Below are 10,567 nucleotides of genomic sequence, written 5' to 3'. Positions count from 1 at the left end.
TGGTAAAGGCAAGGGGGCTGCATTTTAGTTCAATTATGATAAATTAAATGCATCTAATTCTTATATATCTGTATCATACGAGCGTGCACCATATTTTGATGGTACACATTATGTCACTTGGAGACACAAACGAAATTGCATTTAATTTCTCTTCATCGAAGTATTTGAAAGATTGTTTGCACATGTTATGATTTGCTAGATGAAGACAAAGAGCTCACTCCCGAACAAGAGCAAAACCTCCACCGCAATGCATAAGTCACAAGTGTATTGCTTGGCGCCTTAATCTATGAAGAGTTCAACAAGATGGACTGGCTTGAGGAGGCCAAGATAATATGGGACACACTCCAAGTCGTACATGAAGGCACTACAAGTGTGAGAGAGTCGAAGATAGAGTTGCTTGAAGGTAAATTGGGAAGATTTGTGATGGAAGATGATGAAACTCCTCAAGCAATGTATGATCGCATGATGGTGTTAGTGAACAAGATTAGAGGGCTTAGAAGTGAAGAGCTTGATGATCACAAGGTGGTGAGACGATTGCTTAGAACTTTTGCACCAAGAAATTCCACCTTGTTCACCCTCATTCGAGAAAGAAAAGATCACAAGAGGCTCACACTAAGTGATGTGCTTAGAAGAATTCTTGATCATGAGATTATGGAGGAGGAAGAAAATGAAGTCAAGAATCTTGTCAAGCAAAGCTCCACCTCCAAGAACAAAGAAGTAGTATTCAAGGCAAGCAAGAGCAAGCGAGTTGAAGAATCGAGCTCAAGTGAAGATGAGAGCTCCGATGATGAAGAGATTTCTTTTGTTTTTTAAGAAAGTTCAAAAAATTCATAAAGAAGGGTGGCTATAGCAAGTATAAGAGAGACATGTCCAAACGAAGAATATCTAAGAGAACTTGCTATGAGTGTGATGAAGTTGACCAGTTCATCACCGAATGTCCTAACAAGAAGAATAAGGACAAGGAAGAAAAAAAGAATAAGCATTTCAAGAAGGACAAGTACAAGACCCACAAGAATAAGTATTCGGGTCAAGCTCATATAGACGAGGAGAGGGACTCCAACTCCGACTCTGACTCCGATGATGAAGGAGTTGCCACCATCGCCATCCACTCCTCTACACCGACAAAGTCACTTTTTGGTGACATGAGCGACGACAACACTTCCAAGTGTCTCATGGAAAAAGGGTGGAAGGTAAAATCATAACCCAAACTCCTATATAGTGATAGTGCTTGTGAAAGCATGCTTAAAGATCTTAGTAAAAAATGCTATGTCTAAAATGGAAGAACTAATGGAATAATATAGAGTTAAGATGAGATTCTCGAGAAGCAAGAAAGACTTGCTCATTTTTGAAAAGGAGAGAAATCTTGAACTCGAGTAGCTCCTTGTTAAAGAGAAGGAGAAAGTTGAGAAATTGACCAAATATCTTGATTTGGCCAATGTCTCAATTGCTAGTCTAGAGTGTAGCAATGCTACACTTTAAGAGAAATTCTTATGTTTGGATGAAACTCACAAAACTCTTGAAGTGCAATTTGATGCCCTTAGTAATAACTCGTCCTCTTCTAATGATGCAACCTCACTCTCTAGTGTTTCCACTAGTAATGGTTGCTCTTGTTGTTACAATATTAATATAAATGCTTGTGTTACTAATGTTCAATATTTGCAAGCATTGCAAAAAGAAAATAAGAGGCTAAACGTCTTAGTTAAGTAAGAGTGCATCAAGACATACAAATCCAAAGATAGATCATTGAGGCCAAAAACAATACACAAAAGAAAGGGCTTGGATTTAATATGCATACAAGCAAGCCAAGTGATCGTGTTGTGGTAAATGGCAAGGAGTGCCTAAAGTTTGTCAAGGAGAGTGGAAAGCCACATGCTCACACAACACAAGCCAAGCAACACAATGGTCATGCTCCTCAATCAACATTTTATGGCTCTTATATACTTAAGAGAAACCACCGTGGTAAAATGATTGCTCTATATATTGGTGCCTGCACAAATGATCAAATTCTCAAAAGGAATGTATGAATGTCAAAAGTGTTTGTGACTAACATGAAAGGAACTAAACAAATTTGGGTACCTAAAACAAAAGTTTTATTTGTTTTATAGGCATACTCCTCTGGTGGATCAAGTTGGGTGATTGATAGCGGATGCACAAATCATATGACCGGAGAAAAGAGTATGTTCTCATCATTTGAAGAAAATGAAGAATCTCATGAGAATATTGTTTTTGGTGATGACGGAAAAGGAGAGGTAATTGGCTTTGGTAAAATTACTATCTCTAATGATCATTCTATCTCAAATGATTTGTTGGTAAAATCTCTTAGCTATAATTTGTTATCCATATCACAACTTTATGAGATGGGCTACAATTGCCTTTTTTTTACTAATGAGGGTGTGACCGTCTCTAGAAGGGAAGACTCCTCAATAGCTTTCACCAGTTGGTTGAAGAGCAAGATTTATCTTGTTGATTTTTCAATGGATGAAGTGAGGTCTAAGACTTGCTTTATTGCTAAGTCTAGCATGGGTTGGCTTTGGCACCACTGACTAGCCCATGTTGGTATGATGAATTTGTCTAAACTTCTAAAGGGGGAGCACATCCTATGGGCTTAAATAAGCACCTAGAGTATGGTATGAATGCCTTAGAGATTTTCTTATCAAGAAAAACTTTGAAATAGGCAAAACTGATTCTACTCTTTTCACTAAAAATGTTGATAATGATTTATTCGTTTTCCAAATATATATCGATGACATTATATTTGGTTCTACAAATAAAATGTTTTGTGAAGAGTTTAGTAGGATATTGATAAAGATGTTTGAGATATCAATGATAGGAGAGTTGAAGTTGTTTCTAGGATTTCAAATCAAACAACTCAAGGAAGGGACTTTCATGTGTCAAACCAAGTACATCAAAGATATGCTCAAGAAGTTTAACATAGAGAATAAAAAGCCTATCAAGACTTCCATGTAAGCAAATGGACATCTTGATCTTAACGAAGATGGAAATGTCGTGGATCAAAAGGTATATCGCTCCATGATTGATTCTTTACTTTACCTTTGTGCATCTAGGTCCGATATTATGCTTAGTGTGTATGTGTGTAAGATTTCAAGCTGCTTCAAAAGAGTGTTATTTAGTGACCATTAAGAGAATTCTTAGATATTTGGTCCATACCCCTTACCTTGACTTATGGTATCCTAAAGGTTCAGCCTTTAACCTTATCGGCTATTCGGATTCCGATTATGCCGGTTGCAAAGTGGATAGGAAGAGTACCTCAGAGACTTACCAATTCTTCGGTATGTCCATGGTATCTTGGTCCTCAAAGAAACAAAATTCTATAACCCTATCCACCGCCGAAGCCGAGTATGTTGCCACGGGCGCTTGTTGCGCTCAACTTCTTTAGATGAGGCAAACCTTGAGAGACTATGGCTATAATATGACCAAAGTTCCACTTTTATGTGATAATAAGAGTGCCATAAAAATAGCCAACAATCCCGTGCAACACTCAAGAACCAAACACATAAACATCCAACATCACTTCTTGAGAGACCACTCAACAAAAAGGGATATCGATATTCACCATGTCAGAACCAAAAAATAACTAGCCAATGCCCTCACTAAGCCACTAGACGCGCAAAGGTTTTGCGAGTTGAGAAGTGAGCTAAATATCATATATTCTCGCAACGTGGCTTGACTTATTGCATACAATTGATTATTGTAGATTTCTAGCTTTTAGATAGAAGTTTTTTTAAAAGATAGGCTTAGAGTTGTGTGTTTTTAATAAAAATTTGGATCTTTAATCTTTGATCATGTCATGTCACTTGTGGTTATAGTTATGATTGGTTGATTGCTAGCTAATCACAAGTGGTATGATTTGTCATGTCCATCACAACACATCTCTCTATCAAATCCTCCTTGAAATCTATCTTTTCTCTCCTATTGGACAAAGTGCAGAGAGTTCGCATATTTGTGGAGACTTCGCATAATTCTGCAGAGACTCCATAGTCTGTTAGTTTTTCACTTTCTTTAACCTACCTGTGGGTTAAAACCTCTCTCTCCAAAAGTTATTCAGTCTTTCACATCAGCGCCTCTCTCTCTCTCTCTCTCTCTCTCTCTCTCTCTCTCTCTCTCTCTCTCTCTCTCTCTCTCTCTCTCGTGCTCTCTCGTGCTCTCCTCTTCACTCTCAAGTTCTTCCACTCAAATCTCCATCTTTGGTGTTTTGGAGGCAAAATCTTCGTAGACTCTGCATCTGCATAAAGACCAACCCCTCAAGTGCGGATTCTCCATGAATCTTAGTGAACCGACCTCAAGCTCACCTCCTTTCTCTCTCTCGAGGTACAAAACAAGTTTTTACCCGATCTCTTTGTTGATTTCCCTAGAGTGATATTCCTTTGGTAGATATCCTCAATAGGTATCTTTTATTCCATACCTCTAGTGGCATTTGAATCCCTTGGCAAAAAATTTCGAAATCACAATTTAGGGTTTGGTCTGTGATCTGCGGAGAGTCTGCATATTTGTGGAGAATCTGCAAATTTTTGCGGAGACTCCGTAGTTTGCATAACAAGGTCTAAGCCATGATTTCCTTCTTGAATCTTGTTCCAATTTCTTCCATAGCTTATGCACCCTTTTTATCTTTTAGTTGTGATGGAACATCCAGACTCAAGGGATCCAGCAACTCAATCTTGTACTAAACACCACCATGACCCTCAAGCTCAAGGCTACGGACCTCCTCCCTTTGATGAGCCATATCAAGCCAATATTAGTTTTAGGGCATGAGAATAGCTAGATGAAGGTGGTGGTTCTCACATGACTAGGGCATGTGGTGGTCGTGTTAAGATTGCCACAAAGAAGTAAGCGCCTAAGCGAGGTGGAAGGAGTAGCAGTCGGGGCATTCGCATTGAGGAACATCGTGTTGGTGGTGATGATGATGATGCTGCTGCTACTAGAAGAGCTAGGGGTCACAAGACCCAAGCAGAAAGAGATGAAGAACGGTTGGGCAAGAGGATTGATCCAAGGGCATGTCCTAACACTCCTCCACATATTGATCTCAACTTTGGAAGGGATCAAGTGACATACAATGATTTTCTGAAGATACATTCTCCTCAAGTCAACCAATCCTATGATCCTCGACTACCAAAGAGCTACAAGAATACGGAATTAATGGTCAATAAAGAGAGTAAAAATGACTACTTGTGGCCTAAAGATGAGTCTTTGGATGGACGGTTTTTGTGCCAATTTTATTTTGAATTCTATCTATCAGTCATCTACCGAAGCAAAATCAAGTCCATTGTCTCTATGCAATACATAGATTGGAAATACATGGAAGAAGAAGATAATCTCATCTTTGATAAAGTCATTGATGCTTGCACGGAGAAAGGAATGAAAAATGCCATGGGGTTCAAGTATAATTAGAATGAAAAAATCATTGCTCAATTTCATGCCTCTTTCTTTTTCAACACCCGCAAGAACGAGGTTCATTGGACAACACTTGGAATTCACTATTGCATAGACTACATGACTTTTTCATGTCTTCTTGCTCTTGGTTCAAAGGATCATGAACACGGTACCATACATGTTGAGAACAAGATCAAAGAGTATGACTTTGGGTGAGATGTATGAGGACCCAAGAATGGCTGATGACACTACTCATGGTTTGAAGCCATTTTATCACTATCTAAATCTTCTGTTTCACCAAACCATATACCTAAAGAAGGAAGATGGGACTAAGATTCATGGCATATCAAGGAACATTCTTCTTAGAATGGGACCCAGTGGAAGACCCTTCAGTGTTGGTGGTTTCATTTGGGTCGAGCTTCGTGATGCCATGGATGATGCAAGAAAAAGCCTTCCATATGCTCCGTATATCATTAAGAAGGTTACAAAGATCTCCTTCCCAAAGGATTATATTCACGAGCCCTACCATGTGAAGAAGAAGGCATCCTCTAGGACATCTCATGTTTTAAGCTCATCCCGTGCAGCCCCACCTCTATCTCGTGCACCCTCCTCTTTGCAATCTCATGGTGGTGACTCTTGTGGTCATGGCAAGTACATCAAGAGTGTGCTTTGCTCAATCTTCAATATGTGCAAGTACAATGCCACATAAGTAAGTGAGCTACGAAGAGAAGTAAAAGAAATCAAAAGGCATTTAGCGCATCCACCTCCCCTCATTGAGAGGTGCCTGATTTCGGTGATCCGTTCGTCGAGTGGGAGGCAGCGGATCGAGAAGATGAAGAAGAGGTTCCTCCTCCCACTCTCCACTCTCGTCGTTCTCACTCTACTCATGGTCAGATAGAAGAAGAAGAAGAAAGCAAACAAGAGGGCGATTATCAAGAAGATGGTGACGACGACGACAAGGATGAGGCTAAGGACGAGGATGATGACGAGTAGATGCTGCTCTTCATAGTCTTTCCTTTTCTCCTTTTAGGCGCTTGATGCCAAAGGGGGAGTGAAAGCTTATCTATCTATTCGTATACTCATTTTGTAATAACTCTTTCTATCCTTTGTGTGTGGTGTGGACAAGAACTTGTGTGATTGTGGTGTGCTACTAAGTCTTATTGTGCTAGTGTGAGCTCATATATTTTCTTGTGCTGAGATATGTTTAGATTAGAACCTGTCAAGTGCAGAGAGTCCGCAAAAATGTCCGGAGTATCCGTATTTTTGCAGAGAGTACACACATTTCTGCGGAGCCTCCGCACATTGATAGAAATTTCAATTGCTGTTGTGCATATCATGTCATACGCATCACATTTATTTATGATCTTACACACCTGTTGTTGTTACACCCCACAGATGCTATGATATAGGGGGAGTCTCCACACTATCCTAAAATTATGCAATTGGCATTTAAAGCCAAATTTTTTAAAGTTCATTCATATGCAATTTTTTAGGGGGTGCTCTCTGTATCATAAGGATTCAAAAGCTTTAATTATATACACCTTTTGTAAACTTTAATTGGATTGTCATCAACTACCAAAAAGGGGAGATTAAAAGTGTATCTAGGCCCCTAAGTGGGTTTTGGTGATAATGACAAAACAATTAAAGAACTAATGACTTTAATGAAATATGGGCAGGTATAATTCAATCAAGTGAGAGTTTGATGCATGGTGATCCCCAAAATGGAAAAAGGAAAGCGGCTCATGGATCGTATAGTTTTAAATTCATTTATCTTTTGAAATTGAGTTTAGGATGCCGTACTATTAATGGGGATATGAAATTTACTTGTTTGTGTAGAAACAATGCTCAAAAGATCTAACAATCTATGAGAGACTCCTTGAACACTGCACTTGCATCTAGGTTATCCCTTATGTTGTAAAGATGTGCAAATGCGGAGTATCCGCAGTCTGCACTTTTGCGGAGTTTGGGTTAACTAAGGGTGTGCGAAAGGTCCGCACTTTTTCAGAGTCTCTGCATTTTTGCGGAGAGTCTGCATTCTGACAGTTGTAATAGCTAGTTTTTGGGAGTTGGGTATAAATATCTCATCACTCCCCCATTCAGTAGGTTGCTGCTTTACTCGAAAAGGTGAAAAACTTTAGAGCCAAAAAGCACTCTCCCCTACCTTGCTTTAGCTTGAGATTTGCAAAGTTTTGAGAGTTAGATTAGGAGAGAGATCTAGTGCTAGAGAGAAAAACTCCAATCTTTGAGCACTCGTTTTCTTCGTCAAGCTGGTGATTTCGTGTTTGTTACTCTTGGTGGTTCATCCACTAGATGGCTAGGCGTTGCCCGTCGAGCTCCCAATCTTGTGGTGAGCCTCGAGACATTTGTTTTACCCCTATGAATTGAGTAAGTAACACTAGCTTTATTTTTGTGATCATTTGGGTGAGGAAAGGGTTGGAAGAGACTCGGTTCTTTGTGAGCTCCTCAACGGAGACATAGGTACTTCTTTGTAGAGTGGCCAAACTTCGGTGAACAAATCCTCGCGTCTCACTTGTCAATCTCTTGTGAGTTGTTACATAATCTTGTATCTGTTGATTCTTAGGGCTTCGACCTGATCTATCTCTTTGTAAGGTTTGAGCTGTAGGTATCTGAAGAAAAAGGTTAGAACACATCCTCTGGTGCTTTGTAACTCGTGAACTTGATTCACATTGTTGTTGAATAGGCACATTTTTTAGCTCTCCCAGAAATATCCGGAGTATCCGCATATTTCTGTGGAACCTCCGCATATTTGCTGAGAGTCTGCAAAAATCTGTGGAGAGTCCATATTTTGCTGATCCGCTGTGTTTTAGTTTGTACAATTTTCAAGTTCCGCCTATTCACCCCTCCTCCAGGCGATATCAGATTCTTTTTAGCCTAGATGCTACCGATGGACATACCCTGGGTTAAACTAATCTGAAATATGCACTACTCAGAGGGCCAAGTACCACATGCTATGATAGATAGAGGCTTATTTTGGTGGAAAGACATCATGAATCTTAGTGACTGTTACAAATATGTAACTACATGTATATCAGGTGATGGTTCAACTATCCTTTTGTGGAATGATGTCTGGAATGATAGCTACCTGAGAGAAGAACTACCTAGACTTTTCTCCTTTGCCAAAGATGAAGACATGCCTCTAGCAAAATTTACCCTAGACAGTTCAATTCAGAGCCACTTTCACATCCCACTCTCAGGACAAGCTTTTTAGGAATATAGACTTTTATAGAGGAAAATCCAAGCAATCTAAACAACAACTTCAGGATCACGGCAAAATGACACATGGAATTACTGTTAGAGCACGACAGAGTACTCTCCAAAGAAATTATGTGATCTGCATTTCAGAAACATAGCACCACCATAGCCTTTCCTTTGGATTTGGAAATCAAAATGCAGTAAAAAGATAAATGTCTTTGTTTGGTTGCTATTCATGGACAAACTCAATACAAGGAATGTCTTGAAGAGAAGGATCTACAGAGTCAACAGCAATGATTACAGTTGTATCCTATGTAACTAGAATGTGGAGGAAACAGTGTTCCATCTTTTCTTCACTTGTCCCTTCAGCACCCAATGTTCGAGCTTTCTTGGAATTAACTGGGATACCGCACTGAATTTCTTCCAAATGGTGCACAATGTAAAGAACCGGTTTCAGCAACCATTCTTCATGGAAGTCTTCGTAATTGCAGCGTAGCATATCTAGAAGCAAAGGAAGTACCTTTGATCGCCACCGGTCGACCTTTTAATCCTGGCAATTTCATTTCCTGGAAGAAGTAAATCTTCAAATTCATAGAATGAATGAATCCAGTAGAACTCTAATATCCTCTTGGGCTAACAATCTCTAGTTCCTTGTGTTGGCTTCTTGTCAGACTGCAACTTGTTTAGTTGGCATTCGTTGGTCTTGTAGCTAAGTTTTTGCCCTATTTTCTTTGTATTTTCCCCCAATTTAGGATCTTCTTTAATAAATTCAAAGTAGAAGCTTCCCCTATGTAAGGATCGGTGAGATCTTAAGAGCGGGGTGAATTAGGATACTTAGGAACTAAATGGTTTCAAAAACTTTACAAGATAAATCTATATCGATTTTAATCTAAATGTGCTCTAAGTTTATCAATGTGTCTACTCTACCGTTCAAAAGAGATTACAACCTATCTAGGAAGGTAAATTGCAAGTATGTAAATGCGAAAATGTAAATAGGGTAGAGAGAGAAAACTCGGCACAGGGGATTTTTATCCGGTGGTATCGATGGCATAAACACCACCCTTAGTCCTCGTTGAAGCTCCACCAAGGATATGCCCGGCTGCATAGACTCTTCAGGTCACAGTTCTTGGGCCACCAAGTCACCAAGGCAAGATCTCAAGCAGGATGAGCCACCAAGTTACCAATGCAAGATTTCACCACTAGCCTGTCTCCCGATCACTTGCCGCTATCTTCACTTCGAAGCTTGAGCCACAGAGGAAAGGGTCTCCGTGTTCCCATACACTCTTCTTGCCACCGCTCCACACCAAGTCAGAGGGTCAACAAGCTTGAGCAACTCCGACTCAAGGTGCCAGCGTACCACTTGGTATAATGTAGGATCACTCCTTGATCCTCTCTCTAGGCAGAAACATCTAGCACTAACTTTTTCTAGGCCTATAAGCACTAATCACTCATTAATCTTGTGCTTAATTGTCTTTGATGATCACTTTAAGAACTTTGGTGGCTTGGATTTTTTCTCAAGTGTATACGAGCTTCTTTGGACTTCAACACTTTCGAATGACACAATGAGTGGGTATTTATAGCCTCAAACCCACGGACTAACCATTGCCCCAATAGCTCACTTTTTCTATATATGCCGAATGATCTGATGTAAATAGATTGTACTCACCGAAACATCCGGTGTATACACCTTCCAAAAACTAGCCATTGAAACCCCACTCAAACCATCTGTTAACATCGGATGTTTCGGCGTTTTCACCAGCTTCATCGCCGGACCATCCAGCGTGTACATTTGAGCCAAACTGCACTAACCTCTATGCAAAATATTTCAATATTGCTTTGCTTCATCGCCGGACCATCCGGCGTGTTCAACCACGCCAAATCAGCCTTTGACATCTTCTCTGCAACAATTTCTCCGGCGAAGCCTCCGGCATGCATAGCTACAGTCACCAGATCATCCAACGTATAG

Source organism: Phragmites australis, chromosome 12, assembly GCF_958298935.1.
Source record: "Phragmites australis chromosome 12, lpPhrAust1.1, whole genome shotgun sequence".
In the NCBI taxonomy this organism is placed as follows: domain Eukaryota; kingdom Viridiplantae; phylum Streptophyta; class Magnoliopsida; order Poales; family Poaceae; genus Phragmites; species Phragmites australis.
The sequence above is the reverse complement of the archived record's forward strand: the minus strand, read 5'-3'. Positions refer to the sequence as shown.